The sequence below is a fragment of the Pleurodeles waltl genome, chromosome 12 (assembly GCF_031143425.1).
Source record: "Pleurodeles waltl isolate 20211129_DDA chromosome 12, aPleWal1.hap1.20221129, whole genome shotgun sequence".
In the NCBI taxonomy this organism is placed as follows: Eukaryota; Metazoa; Chordata; class Amphibia; order Caudata; family Salamandridae; genus Pleurodeles; species Pleurodeles waltl.
The window spans coordinates 613,070,680-613,089,444 of record NC_090451.1 but is presented as its reverse complement, the minus strand read 5'-3'; positions in this window follow the sequence as shown (position 1 = coordinate 613,089,444).

Sequence of the window (18,765 nt, the reverse complement as noted above, 5' to 3'; positions counted from 1 at the left end):
CCGGCAGGATTAGGCGCTACAATGTTGCTGGTAGTCGTCTTGCTACTTTGTTGCGGTTTTGAAGGCGTCCTCGAACAGTCAGCGGTCGATCCTTGGTAGAAGGTGAAGAGGGAGATGCAGAGGAACTCTGGTGAGCTCTTGCATTCGTTATCTGAAGAATTCCCCAAAGCAGAGACCCTAAATAGCCAGAAAAGGAGGTTTGGCTACCAAGGAAGGAGGATTGGCTACCAAGAGAGGAAAGAGCCTATCAGAAGGAGCCTCTGACGTCACCTGCTGGCACTGGCCACTCAGAGCAGTCCAGTGTGCCCACAACAACACTGTTTCCAAGATGGCAGAGGTCTTGGACACACTGGAGGAGCTCTGGGCACTTCCCCTGGGAGGTACTGGTCAGGAGAGTGGTCACTCCCCTTTTCTTTGTCCAGTTTCGTGCCAGAGCAGAGCTGGGAGATCCCTGAACCGGTGTAGACTGGCTTATGCAGAGATGGGCACCGTCTGTGCCCATAAAAGCATTTCCAGAGGCTGAGGGTGGCTACTCCTCCCCAGCCCTTCACACCTATTTCCAAAGGGAGAGGGTGTAACACCCTCTCTCAGAGGAAATCCCTTGTTCTGCCTTCCTGGGCCAGGGCTGCCTGGACCCCACGAGGGCAGAAACCTGTCTGAGTGGTTGGCAGCAGCAGCAGCAGCAGCTGCAGTGGAGACCCCGGAAAGGCAGTTTGGCAGTACCCGGGTTCTGTGCTAGAGACCCGGGGGATCATGGAATTGTCACCCCAATACCAGAATGGTATTGGGGTGACAATTACATGATCTTAGACATGTTACATGGCCAAGTTCAGAGTTACCATTGTGACGCTATACATAGGTAGTAACCTATGTATAGTGCACGCGAGTAATGGTGTCCCCACACTCACAAAGTCCGGGGAATTTGCCATGAACGATGTGGGGGCACCTTGGCTAGTGCCAGGGTGCCCACACACTAAGTAACTTTGCACCCAACCTTCACCAGGTGAAGGTTAGACAGATAGGTGAATTTTAAGTTACTTATGTGCAGTGGTACATGGCTGTGAAATAACGTGGATGTTATTTCACGCAGGCTGCAGTGGCAGGCCTGCGTATGAATTGTCAGAGCTCCCTATGTGTAGCAAAAGAAATGCTGCTGCCCATAGGGGTCTCCTGGAACTCCAACACCCTGGGTACCTCAGTACCATATACAAGGGAATCATATGGGTGTACCAGTATGCCAATGTCTATTTGTAAATTTAGTCACTAGCCTGTTAGTGACAAATTTGGAAAGCAGAGAGAGCATAACCACTGAGGTTCTGATTAGCAGTGCCTCAGTGAGACAGTTAGGCATCACACAGGGAACACATACAGGGCACATACTATGAGCACTGGGGCACTGCCTGGCAGGGTCCCAGTGATACATGGACTAAAACAACATACATACAGTGAAATATGGGGGTAACATGCCAGGCAAGATGGTACTTTCCTACACAACCCTCCCCCCCCCCCAAACGAAGGACAATAAGACTAGCCATGACCTGATGAGTCTTCATTGTCTAAGTGGAAATATCTGGAGAGTCCATCTGCATTGGAGTGGGTACTCACAGGTCTATGTTCAACTGTATAGTCCATTCATGTAGAGATATGGACCACCTCAACAATTTAAGGTTTTCACCTTTCATTTGTTTTAGCCAAAGTAGATGTTTGTGGTCTGTCTGAACAATAAAGTGAGTGCCAAACAGGTATGGCCTCAACTTTTTCAGTGCCCAGACCACAGCAAAGGCCTCCCTCTCTATGCCAGACCAACACTTTTCTCTAGGGGTCAACCTTCTGCTGATAAAAGCAACTGGTTGATCCTGGCCCTCAGAATTCAGTTGTGATAAGACTGCCCCTACCCCTAATTCAGATGCATCAGTTTGAACAATTAATTTCTAGGAGTAACATGGGCTTTTTAGGACAGGTGTAGAGCACATGTCCTGTTTGAGCTCCTCAAAAGCTTTCTGACAGCTAGCTGTCCATAATACCTTTTTAGGCATTTTCCTACTTGTGAGATCTTTAAGAGGGGCTGCTATGGAGCCTTAGATTTTTCAATGAATCTCCTGTAATACCCTGTGAGGCCTAAGAAGGCTCTCACCTGGGTCTGCGTTGTAGGGGTAACCCGATCCATGATTGTCTGGATTTTCCCCTGTAGTGGTGCAATCTGTTATCCACCTACCAGGTGTCCCAGATAAACCTCCTTACCCTGCCCTATCTGGCACTTTGAGGCCTTGATAGTGAGGCCTGCCTTTTGCAGGGCCTCCAAAACTTTCCAAAGGTGGACCAGGTGCTCATCCTAGGTGGAGCTAAAGACAGCAATATTGTCAAGATATGCTGCACTGAAAGCCTCCAACCCTTGCAGGACTGTGTTCACCAACCTCTGAAAAGTGGCAGGTGCATTTTTCAAACCAAAGGTCATCACTGTAAATTGGTAGTGCCCTCCCATAGTTGAAAATGCAGTCTTAGGTTTAGCATCTTCTGCCAATTTGATCTGCCAATACCCTGCAGTCAAATCAAAAGTGCTAAGATACTTGGCAGAAGCCAGTGTATCAATGAGCTCATCTGCCCTGGGTATAGGGTGAGCATCAGTTTTTGTTACCTGATTGAGACCTCTGTAGTCTACACAAAGCCTCATCTCCCTTTTTCCATCTTTTGTGTGAGGCTTTGGTACAAGCACCAAAGGGCTAGCTAATGGGCTTTCAGAAGGCTTAATCACTCCCAGATCCAACATTTTCTGCACCTCTTGTTTAATGCAGTCTCTGACATGGTCAGGCTGCCTATGAATCTTACTTTTGACAGGCAGGCTGTCCCCAGTATCAATTGTGTGTTCACACCAGGATGTTGTGTCTGGCACAATTGTAAGAGGTCTGAAAATTGTCCAAGGAGATTGATGCAGTTGTCTTTCTGTTATGCAGTCAGACAATCTTCCAAAACTACTCCCTCCACTAAGGCATCTGCTTCAGTGGTGGAAAAGAGATCAGGGAGAGGGTCACGCTCTTCTTCCTGTCCCTCATCTGTTGCCATGAACAGGGTGAGATCAGCCCTGTCATAGTAGGGTTTTAGGCGGTTGACATGAATCACCCTAAGGGGACTCCTGGAAGTGCCCAGGTCTACCAAATAGGTAACCTCACCCTTTTTCTCAACAATTAGATGGGGTCCACTCCATTTGTCCTGGAGTGCTCTTGGAGCCACAGGCTCCATACCCACACCTTCTGTTCTGGTTGGTACTGGATCAGAACAGCCTTCTGGCCATGCCATTGCTTTTGTAGCACCTGGCTGGCCTGAAGGTTTTTACTGGCCTTTTTCATGTACTCAGCCATTCTAGATCTTAGGCCAAGTACATAATCCACTATGTCCTGTTTAGGAGCTTTTAAAGGTTGTTCCCAACCCTCCTTCACAAGAGTGAGTGGACCTCTTACAGGGTGTCCAAAGAGGAGTTCAAAGGGGCTGAAGCCCACTCCTTTCTGGGGTACCTCCCTGTAAGCAAAAAGGAGGCAAGGTAACAGGACATCCCATATCCTCCTGAGTTTTTCAGGGAGTCCCATTATCATACCTTTGAGAGTTTTATTAAACCTCTCTACTAGTCCATTAGTCTGTGGATGGTAAGGAGTGGTGAACTTATAGGTAACACCACACTCCTTCCACATTGCTTTCAGGTATGCAGACATGAAGTTGCTACCCCTGTCTGATACTACCTCTTTAGGGAAACCCACCCTGGGAAAGATTCCCAGGAGGGCCTTTGCCACTGCAGGTGCTGTAGTGGTCCTTGGAGGTATTGCTTCAGGATATCTTTTGGCATGGTCCACAACCACCAAGATAAACCTATTGCCTTAAGCAGTAGGAGGGTCAAGGGGGCCAACTATGTCAAGCCCTACCCTTTCAAAGGGCACCCCAACCACTGGAAGTGGAATTAGAAGGGCCTTTGGAGTGCCACCAGTCTTGCCACTGGCTTGGCAGGTCACACAAGACTTGCAAAAATCTTTGGTGTCCTCTGACATCCTAGGCTAGTAAAACAAGGGGACACGTCTTTCCCACGTTTTGATCTGGCCCAAATGCCCAGCCAAAGGAATGTCATGTGCAAGAGTTAGGAGGAACTCTCTGTACTGCAGGGGAATGACCAATCTCCTGGCTGCTCCAGGTTTTGGGTCCCTTGCCTCTGTGTACAAGAGGTTGTCCTCCCAGTAAACTCTATGGCTGTCACTGACATCCCCATTTTGCTGTTTGACAGCTTGCTGTCTGAGACCCTCTAATGTAGGACAGGTTTGCTGTGCCGCACTCAGCTCTTCCCTGGCAGGCCCCCCTCCACCCAAAAGCTCAGCAGTGTCTGCTGCTAGCTCATCTGGTGAAGGTTCTGCGCAGGGATGAAATTCCTCTTCCTCAGAAGGGGAATCATATGTAGAGGGAGGGATAGAGGGTAGGGATTTACCCTTGCTACCCCTAGCTTTAGGGCGCACTTGGTCCATTGTTCCAGGATCCAAGTTACCCTGTCCTTTTTGCTTTTTGTCCTGAGCCCTGGTTAAAGCAAAAAAATGCCCAGGAATGCGCAGCATTGCTGCATGAGCCTCCTACTCCACTTCAGCCCAAGCTGATGTCTCTCAATCATTCCCTAGTAGACAGTCTACAGGTAAATCTGAGGCAACCACAACTTTCTTTGGACCAGTAACCCCCCCCAGTTGAGATTCACAACAGCCAAGGGGTGGCTAAGAGTGTTGTTATGAGCGTCTGTCACTTGGTACTGCTGACCAAGTAGGTGGTGTTCAGGGTGGACCAGTTTCTCTATCACCATAGTTACACTGGCTCCTGTGTCCCTGTAGGCCTGAACCTCAACACCATTTATTAGGGGAAGTTGCTTGTACTTATCCATATTAAGGGGACAAGCAACCGAGGTGGCCAAATCAATGGCACCTTCAGAGACTAAAACAGCCTCTGTGGTCTCCCTAACAAGACCAACCCCAACTACATTGCCAATAGTGAGCCCAGCTACACCCTTGGATTGGCTATTTGTAGGTTTCCCACCACCACTGCTATTACTAGGGGCACTAGAATTTGCAGCAGGGGTTGTGGTAGTGGGAGGGTTGGTGTTTTTCTTTGGACAACTGGAGTCAGTTGCCCAGTGGCCTTTGGCTTTACACAAATAACACCAAGGCTTTTTAGGTTGATTATTGGAAGAGGATTTGGACCCATCACCCCCAGAGGATTTTGTGGGCCTGATGAAGACTCAATATTATTACCTTTGTCCCCACCCTTGTCAGAAGACTTACCATCCTTCTTCTTGCCATCCTTGTCACCCCCTGTATGAACTTTTCTGTTCAACCTTGTTCTGACCCACTTGTCTGCCTTCTTTCCCAATTCTTGGGGAGAGGTCAGATCCGAGTCCACTAGGTATTGGTGCAACAAGTCACACACACAGTTATTCAGAATATGCTCTCTCAGAATAAGATTCTACAGGCTTTCATAGTCAGATACCTTACTGCCATGTAATCACCCTTCCAAGGCCTTCACTGAACAGTCCACAAAGCCAGTCTTGAGAGGACTCTTTTCTGGTGTCTCTGAACGTAATCCTGTATTGTTCAGTGGTTAAGCCAAATCTATCCAAGAGTGCATCCTTCAATACTGTGTAATTGTTAGCTTCACTTTCTCTAACAGTAAGGAGCCTATCCCTACCCTTTCCATTGAAAGATAGCCAAAAAATAGCAGCCCACTGCCTTTGAGGGACCCCCTATACCATACAGGCCCTCTCAAGTACAGCAAACCAATTGTTGATGTCATCCCCCTCATTGTAAGGGGGTACTATCTTGTGCAGATTCCTGGAATCATGCTCTCTAACAGGATTACTATCAGGAATACTGCTGCTGCCACCATGGGGTCCTAACCCCAACCTCTGTTTTCCTTCTCAATGTCTAGGGATTCCCTATCTAAGGCCAGCTGTTGCTGTTTAAGCTTCAGTGTGGTCTCTTCAACCCTCAACTTTTGAGTTCCCTTTCTAACAGGTTATCCTCAGGGTGGGTGGGTTGGGAATGCTTTGACACAGAAGACAAATTGGAAACTTCAGAGGGGGACCTGTCCCTAACTGTCTGGACCCTGGTAACCTGGTTGACAGTTTTGGGAGCAGAATCTACCACAGACATGATAGCAAAAAAGGTTTAGAGAAAGTGAGAAGAGAGAAAAAGTTTCAGAACTTTTTAAAGCACAGAGAAAAAAAGCTTTTTCTAACTTTTAGAAAACTTTTAGAAGTTTTAAGAAACTTTTCAGAACTTTGTAAAACGTTTTAGAGAAGAAAAGCAAACTTTTTTGGTTAAGTGTACATACACTGAACTGTTTGGTATATGATTCTCTTATGAAAAGTACAAAATGACAAAGTGGTAAGTAGTTACAAGTACTTATCCCACCGCTGCACAACCAATGTAGGAGGCTGACCTGGCTTGTAGTGGGTACCAGAGGTATTTGCACTTTGTGCCAGGTCCAGTTACCCCTTATTAGTGTAGAAGAGGTGTTTCTAGCAGCTTAGACTGATAGAAGGTAGCTATGGCAAAGCAGCTTAGGCTGAACTAGGAGACATGCAAAGCTCCTACTGTACCACTTATATCATATGCACAACATCATAAGAAAACACAATACACAGAGTTACTAAAAATAAAGGTACTTTATTTTTATGACAATATGCCAAAAGTATCTCAGTGAGTACCCTCAGTAAGAAAGTAAGTTATATGTACACAAACCCAAATCAGGTAAGTAAGAGCAAGAAAAGTAATGCAAACAGTGTAGAATTACAATAGGTTGCAATAGGAGAACAAAGGTATAGGGGCAACACAAACCATATACCCCAAAAGTGGAATGCGAACCACGAATGGACCCCAAACCTATGTGAGCTTGTAGAGGGTCACTTGGACTGTAAGAAAACAGTGAGGGTTACCAAAATACCTCACCCCAAGATCCTGAAATGTAGAAGTAAAGTGCACCTACTACCCCCAGAGAGCACACTAGTTGTGATAGGGGGATTCTGCAAGAAGAACAAACACCAGCAGTACACTGACAATGGATTTCCGGACCTGAGGACCTGTAAGGCAAGGGGACCAAGTCCAATAGTCGCGACAGTGTCCGGGGGGCAGGATCCCAGGAAACCCCAGATGAAGGTACAAGGAAGCTGCCTCTGGTTAGAAGAAGCTTGGAGTTCTGCAAGAAAGAAGAGGACTAGGGACTTTTCTTTTGGAAGACGGATGTCCCCCGTTGCGATGAAGCTTGCAGACATGTTCCCATGCAGAAATACCGCAAACAAGCCTTGCTAGCTGCAAGGGTTGCAGTAGAGGTTTTTGGGTGCTGCTGAGGACCAGGAAGGACCAGGATGTCGCCTTTTGGAGCAGGAGACAGAGGGGGCGCTCAGCAACTCAGAGAGCCCTCACAGAAGCAGGCAGCACCCGCAGAAGTACCCCAACAGTCACTTAGAAGAAGAGTGAACTGGAGTCCATGCAAAGTTACAAAAAGGGGTCCCACGACATCGGAGGACAACTTAGAAGGTTGTGTACTGCAGGAAGGAGTGCTGGGGATCCAGGCTAGGATGTGCCTGAAGAAAATCCTGGAAGAGTGCACAAGAGCCGGAGGGGCTGCAAATCATACAATACACAGCTTTGCAGTCTAGCGTGGCGAGGCAAGGACTTACCGCCACCAAACTTGGACTGAAGAGTCACTGGACTGTGGGAGTCACTTGGACAGAGTTGCTGTGTTCCAGGGACCACGCTCGTCAGGATGAGAGGGGACCCAGAGGACCAGTGGTGCAGCTTTTGGTGCCTACGTTAGCAGGGGGAAGATTCCGTCTACTCACAGGAGATTTCTTCAGAGCTTCTGGTGCAGGGTGAAGGCAGGCTACCCCCAGAGCATGCACCACCTGGAAACAGTCGAGAAAGCCGGCAGGATTAGGCGCTACAATGTTGCTGGTAGTTGTCTTGCTACTTTGTTGCAGTTTTGCTGGCGTACTGGAGCAGTCAGTGGTCGATCCTTGGTAGAAGTTGAAGAGGGAAATGCAGAGGAACTCTGGTGAGCTCTTGCGTTCATTATCTGAAGAATTCCCCAAAGCAGAGACCCTAAATAGCCAGAAAAGGAGGTTTGGCTACCAAGGAAGGAGGATTGGCTACCAAGAGAGGAAAGAGCCTATCAGAAGGAGCCTCTGACGTCACCTGCTGGCACTGGCCAATCAGTGCATTCCAGTGTGCCCCCAACACCTCTGTTTCCAGGATGGCAGAGATCTGGGACACACTGGAGGAGCTCTGGGCACCTCCCCTGGGAGGTACTGGTCACGGGAGTGGTCACTCCCCTTTCCTGTGTCCAGTTTCGTGCCAGAGCAGGGCTGGGGGACCCCTGAACCGGTGTAGACTGGCTTACGCAGAGATGGGCACCATCTGTGCCCATCAAAGCATTTCCAGAGGCTGGGGGAGGCTATTCCTCTCCAGCCCTTCACAGCTATTTCTAAAGGGAGAGGGTGTAACACCCTCTCTCAGAGGAAATCCTTTGTTCTGCCTTCCTGGGCCAGGGCTGCCTGGACCCCAGGAGGGCAGAAATCTGTCTGAGGGGATGGCAGCAGCAGCAGCTGCAGTGGAGACCCCGGAAAGGCAGTTTGGCAGTACCCAGGTTCTGTGCTGGAGACCCAGGGGATCATGGAATTGTCCCCCCAATACCAGAATGGTATGATCTTAGACATGTTACATGGCCATGTTCGGAGTTACCATTGTGACACTATACAAGGTAGTGACCTATGTATAGTGCACGCGTGTAATGGTGTCCCCGCACTCACAAAGTCTGGGGAATTTGCCCTGAACAATGTGGGGGCACCTTGGCTAGTGCCAGGGTGCCCACACACTAAGTAACTTTGCACCCAACCTTCACCAGGTAAAGGTTAGACATATAGGTGACTTATAAGTTACTTATGTGCAGTGTTAAATGGCTGTGAAATAACGTGGATGTTATTTCACGCAGGCTGCAGTGGCAGGCCTGTGTAAGAATTGTCAGAGCTCCCTATGGGTGGCAAAGGAAATGCTGCAGCCCATAGGGATCTCCTGGAACCCCAATACCCTGGGTACCTCAGTACCATACACACAGGAATTATATGGGTGTACCAGTATGCCAATGTGAATTGGTAAATTTAGTCACTAGCCTGTTAGTAACAAATTTGGAAAGCAGAGAGAGCATAACCACTGAGGTTCTGGTTAGCAGAGCCTCAGTGAGACAGTTAGGCATCACACAGGGAACACATACAGGGCACATACTATGAGCACTGGGGCCCTGCCTGGCAGGGTCCCAGTGACACATGGACTTAAACAACATACACACAGTGAAATATGGGGGTAACATGCCAGGAAAGATGGTACTTTCCTACAGTTTGGTTAGGCAGAAGTGGTGTGTTCCCACAAAAAAGTGCTTGCCCTCCACACAGCTTTGATCAGTTTGTTTATTTATCTTTCTGCCTAAGCTTGAACTTTTCAGGGACACGCACATGACATTGTATTGCTAGTAAACTGTCTTAGACACCTAGATAACTTTTGGTGTTTGCTTTTCTCTGGCAGCAGCACAGATAAGAGGAAGGTATTCATTAAATTAGGCATGCGTTAAAGACAGTACGCTTTTAAGGATGGATTGTTATTGCCAAAGCCTATTGGTCGGTATTTCACAGACTACTATAGTGGGGAAGAGTTTTGGCATTAATAGACCACCAAAAACAATCTGTGCGGATAGAAGATATGCATAATAATTCTTGTTGGGCTCTCTTAGGAGAGATAGTATTTTGCTTTGTCAGCTGAAATTTTGTATATATTTGTACTTTTATTATTGTCTGTCAAATGATTGCCATGTGAAAAATTACACTCAGTACAATGGGCTTGAATCGGATATGGTTCCAGCCAATGTTAAAGGCTATATGCCTGATTGTTTATGATGAAACATTACAATAAAAGCAGTAAGCCTTTTATAGTTTTATAACTTCGTAGATTACTTTGGAAAGCAAGGGGGTTGGTGTTACTTACCCTCTCTGACAAACCACAAGTAAAGAAGATTTGCACTGTGAGAAACTTTGTTAAATTCTATTTCGAGAGATAGTATTTTGCTTTTCCAACTGTCATTTAGTGCACATTTACAATGTTTTGACTGCATACATAAAGACTGACTTGCAGGAAAGTTTGTGCTCAGTACAGTATGCCTCAATTGGTTAATTTTATTATGGTATACATGATGGGTGCTCTGTGGGAAGCTTATAAATCAGCTGAGTAGGTCTGAGTTGTTATAATGAAAAGCCAATGCTAAAGGGTAAGTGCCTAATTGTTTATAGAGAAAAGCTATGATAAAGGCAGTAGGCCTGTCATACTGATTGTAAAAAATCACATGTTGAAGTTGATAGACATTTAAATGTCGATTGACGTTTCTCTAATAATGCACACAGATAGGTATTTTGTTACATGAAATCACAGAAACGCGTAATAAAAAATTATTAAATAACAAATGCATTCAATATATACAAATATAACAATATAGTTACAGATAGGGCCTTAGGTTAAGCTTTATGGTGCCACTAGTCTGCCTGAGTGTCATTTACACTTTGCTTCCATCCAGCGAACTGCATGTGGCAATGGTTCAATCTGTATAGTTCATCGGCTTTCTTGCCCTTTGAGTGACAACATTTTCAGATCACATGTGTACATCCACCTAAAAATTAATCACTTCAGTGTCACAGATGGTTTCACAGTCCTTTATTTTGAATGTTTCTTCGTTTATAGGTTCACTTTCTTTTCCTTGATACTCATCTTTTTACTTTTAATGTTTCCCAAGAGGATACTGCAGCTCTACAGATGGTGATAGAGGGTTGCCTGCTTGCCGCTCATTTCACCTTCTGTGCACGCATCCCCAGTAGACACTTTCTCTAAACCAGAAAACCATTATTGAATGTGTTTGACCATAGTGTATCAATGTTTTACCCTTTGAAGATGGCCAACATGTTAGTTCTAAATGTGCCAACCAAGCTTGAACTTTAAAACAATAAACTATTTACAATACCTTTATAAAAAAGGCACCCACTGCTACATTTAATTTTGTTATTATAAGCATACACCTACCATGTTTTGATGGCAGAATGTTTTTCTCTAACTTGTTTTCTTTTTATTTATCTTACATATGTTGTTGAATTTGTTGTTTTTTATTTCGGTTGTGTCAGAGAGTGAGAGCAAGAAAAGAGTCAATGAAATGATGATGTATAAGTGAGTGGAAATATGAGTAATAAAGTGCATGTTTGATGACCTACTGAGTGATTAAACACATTGACACAAAACACACTTTCATTTATAAGCCAGACCTATTTGTATTTCCAATGTTTGTTTGTTAGTGATAGTCTGGTAATAGTTGGGCAACTTTATGTGTGAAGTAACATCTTGAATTACAGGACTATGAAAGATGGGAGTAGTGTCCTTTTGTTCAAACAAATCACATTAACGGATCGAGCTGTACCCTCAGAAAAGAGTGTCTGAAAAGGTGTTAGTCTGTCAGTTAGTCAGTGAATCTATCTTATTCAGCTATACATAGCCATAAAAGCAAAAGAAAAAAAATATAATATTCAACTCAAACTTCTCTAAAAGAAGAAATCCACATATATCTTAATACAATATTCAGAATGAGGACTAGGGGGTCATTCTGACCTCGGCGGTAAAAGGTGCTTACCGCCGGTCAGAAGACCGCCATAACACCGCCGCAGTCGCGGTAAACCGCCACGGTCATTCTGACCCGCAACTGGCAAACCGCCAAAAACCCGACAACAACAAAAGTCCGCCACACCAACGGCCAGCGAAAAACTGGCGATGACCAAACCTCCACCGTCACGCCAACAGAAATACGCCCATGCCATTCCGACCCACAAATCCCTGCAGCGGTCTTTCAACCGCGGTATTCCATTGGCGTTACACACCGCCGCGCTCAAAATACACACACCTTTACAAAACACAGCCACATTGGACAATTCAAAATACACACACCTGAGACACATACACACAACACTCCCACACACCCAATACAATATAAAACACACACCCACATCACCCACAAACCCTTACGACCACAATTGCGAATGAAGGCCAGAGAGAGACAGCACAGAATAGAGTACACCATCACACAGAGGCAAATCCCAACATCACCCACACAATATCCACGCACAAAACACCACACACCACCACACTCACCACACTCTACAACACATACACCACCCCACACCTCATCCACACCACCCCATGGCACCCCAAAGACACCCCAGGTTTTCTGACGCAGAACTCAGGGTCATGGTGGAGGAAATAGTTCGGGTAGAGCCCCAGCTCTTCGGGACACAGGTGCAGCACACCACCATTGCCAGGAAGATGGAGCTATGGCAAAGAATAGTGGACAGGGTCAACGCTGTGGGACAGCATCCACGAAATCGGGACGATATCAGGAAGCGGTGGAACGACCTACGGGGGAAGGTGCGTTCCATGGTATCAAGGCACAACATCGCGGTGCAGAAGACTGGCTGCGGACCCCCACCTACTCCCCCAGAATTTACAGCATGGGAGGAGCAAGTCTTGCACATCCTGCATCCTGAGGGCCTCGCAGGAGTAGCTGGAGGAATGGACTCTGGTAAGTCAAATCTTCACTACTTCATTCCCCCTACCCCACCTGCATGCCAAATCATACCCCCACCCTCACCCCCACCCCCATCACACCAGCTCCTTGCAAATGGCTCACCATCACAACCCACCCATCCCAACACCTAGCCCTGCATGCGTCCACAAAGCATGGACACCCATCACCAAAGCATGCCCACTGCACATACCCATCTCCCCCACAAGCCACCGTCACAACAGCCCCCACAAGAGAATGCCAGCACTGGGGTACACGGCCACCCACCCATTGCACACTATGGCACACACAGAAGCAATAACCATACTCTTATACCCCTGCAGGACCCGAACGCCACCACACCACCCAGGAGGGTACAGAAATGTCCATCCCACCCCCAGAAGAGGCCCCCAGTGATGACAGCAGCTCTGTCTCCCTGGACCCAGATGATCAGCCCGGCCCATCGGGGACCTCAGGACAGTCGGTTCCCCTCACACAGCCACAGGCCACAGCAGACCTACCCCCCTCTGGGAACACCAGCACAGCTCCCACCCAGCGGGCCCATGCCTCTGTCTCCAGGACACGTCAATCAGCGGTGTGTCCACCACTACAGGGCACCCAGGTTGACCCACCACCCCAACAACAGCAGGGACCTGGGGGCAGTGGTAGGGGGCACACGGTCCAGGGGACAGAGGCCCAGGGAAACAGGGGAACTGGGAGGGCTGCTGTGCGACGGGGGGGGGGACAGGCCCAGGGAACCCACTCTCCACGAGGCCCTCTCCTCCATCATGGGAGCATACCACCACTCCCAGGAGACGATGGCTACTGTACTGGCCAGGTTCCAGGAGATCCAGGTACTGCAGGAGGAACAGTACATGGGGTTCAGGGAAGAACTCCGAACCATTAGTTCCGCAATGGGGACCATCGTCGTGGCTCTTAACCATATTGTCACCACATTGCGGGACCATGTGGCACCACAAAGGGCCCCTGTCACTAGCATGGGCCAAGAACAGGCTACCACCTCCGCCGGCGCTAGTGGACAGGAGGCCCCCACACAACAACAGGCCACCAAAACCCCACCTCCTGCAGAAGAAGAACCACCCCGCAAGCGCGGCCTGAGATCTCGGAAGAAGACAGAGTAGGATGCCAAGACCCCCGCCAGCAAAGGATACCCCCTGATGTCATCCCACTGTCCCACATTGTCACCCTGTCCAACCTTAAACTGCCCCTGCTCCATCCTTCCACAGGCATATGGACAATGCACCTGTGAGACTGAAAATCTGGACTCTGCCATGGACATTACTCCACCATCACCCATCACCGATTTTCAAGCATGTCCCTAAATTTAGCACTTAAATAAAATCACTTATTGCACTAAAATTATCTGGAGTCTGCTTGTATTTTGAACAAATGTATAACGGTGCCAAAATGTTCAGTTACATTGTGATGACAACATACCACTGTCACACAGCTGTAGTCCATGGGCAAACAAAGCAGAGGTCACGCAGTGGGGCCCACATCTCTGAAAACGGTAGGGAAAGTCACAACTCAGTTAACATAAACTGGGGGGAAACTCAGACAGTAGAGAGGCAGGAGACTGTAAGTACATGTAAAATGGCGGTTTGGATTCGTACCTGTGTGTTATTGAAAATACTGTTGTATCACTGTGTCCCTGTTGTCTGTGTCGTCCCCGTCGTCTTCCTCCTCTTCACTCTCCACAGGCTCCACAGCTGCCACAACACCACCCTCTGGACCATCCTCCTGCAGGAAAGGCACCTGGCGTCGAAAAGCCAGGTTGTGAAGCATAGAGCAGGCCACGATGATCTGGCACACCTTCTTCAGTGAGTACATTAGGGATCCACCTGTCATATGCATGCACCAAAACCTGGCCTTCAGGAGGCCGAAGGTCCGCTCGATCACCCTCCTAGTCCGCCCATGGGCCTCATTGTACCATTCCTCTGCCCTGGTCCGGGGATTCCTCACTGGGGTCAGTAGCCACGACAGGTTGGGGTAACCAGAGTCACCAATTAGCCACACACGGTGTCTCTGTAGCTGTTCCATCACATAAGGGATGCTGCTATTTCGCATGATGTACGCGTCCACCTGGACATTCATCGAATGATAACTTTTCCTGTTCCTGTACACTTGTTCACTTTCACTGGGGGGAACCAAAGCCACATGGGTCCCATCAATGGCACCAATGATGTTGGGAATATGTCCAAGGGCATAGAAATCACCCTTCACTGCAGCCAAATCACCCACCTCAGGGAAAACAATGTAGGTCTGCATGTATTTCATCAGGGCAGACAACACTCTGGACAAAACCTTAGAAAACATAGGCTGAGACGTCCCTGATGAAATGGCCACTGTTGTTTGGAATGATCCACTTGCCAAAAAATGGAATACTGACAGAACCTGCACCAGAGGGGGAATCCCTGTGGGTTGGCGAATGGGTGACATCAGGTCTGGCTCCAGCTGGGCACACAGTTCCTGTATAGTGGCTCGGTCAAGTCTGTATGTCAGTATGACATGTCGACAGGTCCACCAGCGGTCTGTACACGGGAGGATTCCTCCATCTCCTCGCAAGTCCCAGCGGACGGTGCCTAGGAAGGACAACATGGAGCACAGAGTCAAGCAAACCACAGGTACGTTCCCACAGCTTGCACTGTACACGATTCGCTATGCATTGAATGGCTTGTATGAGTGGCAATGCAAGGCCTAGGCCTGTGTGACGCAGTAGAAATTAAGCCATGTGGGCCCTTGAAATGGCGGCTGATTGACCTGTGAAGTGTGACAATGGGATGTGAGGTCAATGCGCTGGCGTGGCACACCGTGGCGGTAGGCGGTCGAAGACTGCGGTGCAAAGCCGCATTGGTTAACATAGAACCCTATGGGTTTCAGGAGCCAATGACGAAGTGCGCCGGCGGTCGCGGTACGCACCGCCGCGGTACGCACCGCCTCGGGCGTGACCGCCATTTTCTATCAGCTTAATCACTCGAGACCTGATCATCCACAGGAGAGGACCTATACTGCAAGTGCTGCTGTGACCTCGGTCTGGAAGAGACAATGGCTGCTGCGACTGAGGAAAGGGCCCCTGCCTTCACTTCTGAAGAATTGGAGAAACTCGTGGATGGGGTCCTCCCCCAGTATGCGCTACTCTACGGTCCTCCAGACCAACAGGTTAGTACACTGGGACCATGCTTTGTGGGCAATGCCTGGGTTGAGTGGGGTGAATGAAAGATGGTGCGGATGGGAGTGTATGAGGCATGCATCAAACGACAGATGAGAGCATGTGCCACATGGCAAGGGTGGGGATGGGGGACACTCACATCGAGCATGCAGAAAATGATGATATTTTATTTTCTCTCCCTGTACGTGTCACATAGGTCAGCGCCCATCAGAAAGTCGACATTTGGCGTGCCATCGCCAAGGATGTCCGGACCCTGGGGGTCCACAACAGACGGGGCACCCACTGCCGCAAGAGGTGGGAGGACATCTGTCGCGGGAGCAGAAAGACCGCAGAGGCTCTGCTGGGGATGGCCTCCAAACGTAGGAGGGGTGCCACTCGTCAATTGACCCCCCTGATGTCTCGGATCCTGGCTGTGGCCTACCCAGATTTGGATGGGCGCGTGAGGATATCACAGCAGACACAAGGGGGTGAGTACAAGCACATTCTGCTATCTTAGCGCGCAGTGGAGGTGTCTGGGTGGGGGAGGAGGGATGTGGGTATCCCTAGGCCAGGGCGATTTCTGTAGGCTAGTCCCCTCCGTAAGGCATGGCCCTGTGCCCCCGCCCTCCACCTCTGTAGGGTGCCAAGTACAGCTATCCATGTCCTTGTGTCACCTATGTGTGCAGAGGTCGTCCATTGGCTTGTAGGCCAAGTCTCACTGATTGAGTAGTGTACCCCAAGTGCGCAGCGTAGTGCAGGGGGCTTCTGTGTCTGTCCTCTCCGCCAACTGTGTTGCCAATGCATGCACTCAACATGTCTTTATTTCTCACCCCCCCCTTGTTATGTCTGCTCTTTCTGTTCATGTGTGCATTAGCATCATCTGGCAGAGGAGAAGTGGCATTGGAGCACGAGGGAGCTGCATCTCACATGGCCCCGGAGGGCCATGCAACGGACTCTGATTTCATCAGTGAGACGGAGGGCGAGGGGGGCTCCACAACGGGGACACGTGGAGACATCAGCGACACCGACACGTCCTCGGAAGGGAGCTCCCTTGTGGTGGCGGCAACATCCATGCCCACCGCAATAACAGGTACAGCTGCCACCCAGCGCACCAGCTCCGTCCTCCAAACAGCCCCTCAGCGTTCGCCCCGTGCCCGCTCGCACACCAAGGCGGGCATCTCCTTCGCCCCAGGCACCTCAGGCCCTGCCCCAGTTACCCCTGCTGCCCTCAGTGAGGAGGTCATTGACCTCCTCCGGACGCTCATTGTTGGGCAGTCTACCCTTTTGAATGCCATCCAGGGGGTGGAAAGGGAGGTGCATCGGAGCAATGCATACCTGGAGGGCATTAATTCGGGTCAGGCTGCCCATCAGCGATCGTTCAACGCTCTGGCCTCAGCACTGACGGCAGCCATTGTCCCTGTCTCCTGCCTCCCTCCTCCAACTCCCTCCACCCAGTCCCACTCCCCTGTTCCTCTGCCTATCCCAGACACACCTACAGACCAGCCTGCACACACCTCAACACCCAAGGTCAGCTCATCCAAACATAAGCACCACACATCCCACAAGCATTCACACAAGCAACATCCACATGCAGACATGCCAACAGCCACTGCCTCCTCTGTGTCCCCCTCCTCCTCGTCTCCCTCCTCCCTCCCTGTGACGTTTCCACTCACACTTGCATGCACCACTTCATCAGCCACTACGTCCATCACCAGCACACCCACCAGAACACTCTGCACACGTGCAGTCACCACCCCCACTGCCATTTACACGTCCCCTGTGTCCTCTCCCAGTGTGTCTGTCACCCCCTCTTCCAAACCACACAAACGCAGGCAGCCACCCACCCAACAGCCATCCACCTCACGACAGCCTCCGTCACAAGCACCTGCACCCAAAGACAGCACACTTGACTCTCCTACAACCACATCCTCTTCCTCCACTCCCATACCCACTGCACCTACCCTTCCCATTGCTCCTAAAAAGTTTTTCCTCTCCAAAATTAACCTCTTTCCATCACCTGACCCACCCCCTCCATCTCGTAAAAGTCCAATCAGCACCTCAGCCACCACAACCCCTGGACCTACAAGGACCATAGTCCAGGGATATTGGAGTCCACCGCCTTCGAGGGCAGCAGCAAAGGGACAGCCAGCCCACCCCCTCGGAAAAAATCCAAAAAAGGTAAGGGCCGGCGCGAGAGGACAGAGACGGCAGCCTCCACAGGCACCACCCTGGCACCGTCAGGAAGTGGGGTGCCACCTGGCATATCTCCAAAGGGAGGCAAGGGCCACAGAGGATCAGGCAAGGATGGCAAGGGCAGCACGGCCGACAAGTCCGGCAGCAGGCGAGCTGCCCAGGAGGGCCCCACCAGCCCCATTCCGGGGGTGAAGGAGTACACCCACGGGCACGGGACACCAGCACAGGGGGGCCCCGCAAGCGAGAAGTCGGATGGCGAGTGAACACCATATATTGGCCAGATCTGGTGCCCTGGAGACACATGTGAAGAACCGCTGAACAGGGCCCTTCAAGACCGGCACCGCTGAATAGGGCCCTTCAAGACAAGCACCGCTGAACAGGGCACCGCCGTCTCAAGAACCGCTGAACAGGGCCCTTCAAGACAAGCACAGCTGAACAGGGCCCTTCAAGACAGGCACCGCTACGCTGGGCCCTTCAACTCAAGCACCGCTCCGCTGGGCACCGCCGTCTCTGCACCGCTCCGCTGGGCCCTTCAACTCAAGCACCGCTCCGCTGGGCCCTTCCTCTCAAGCACCGCTCCGCTGGGCCCTTCAACTCAAGCACCGCTCCGCTGGGCCCTTCCTCTCAAGCACCACTCCGCTGGGCCCTTCAACTGAAGCACCGCTCCGCTGGGCCCTTCCTCTCAAGCACCGCTCCGCTGGGCCCTTCAACTCAAGCACCGCTCCACTGGGCCCTTCCTCTCAAGCACCGCT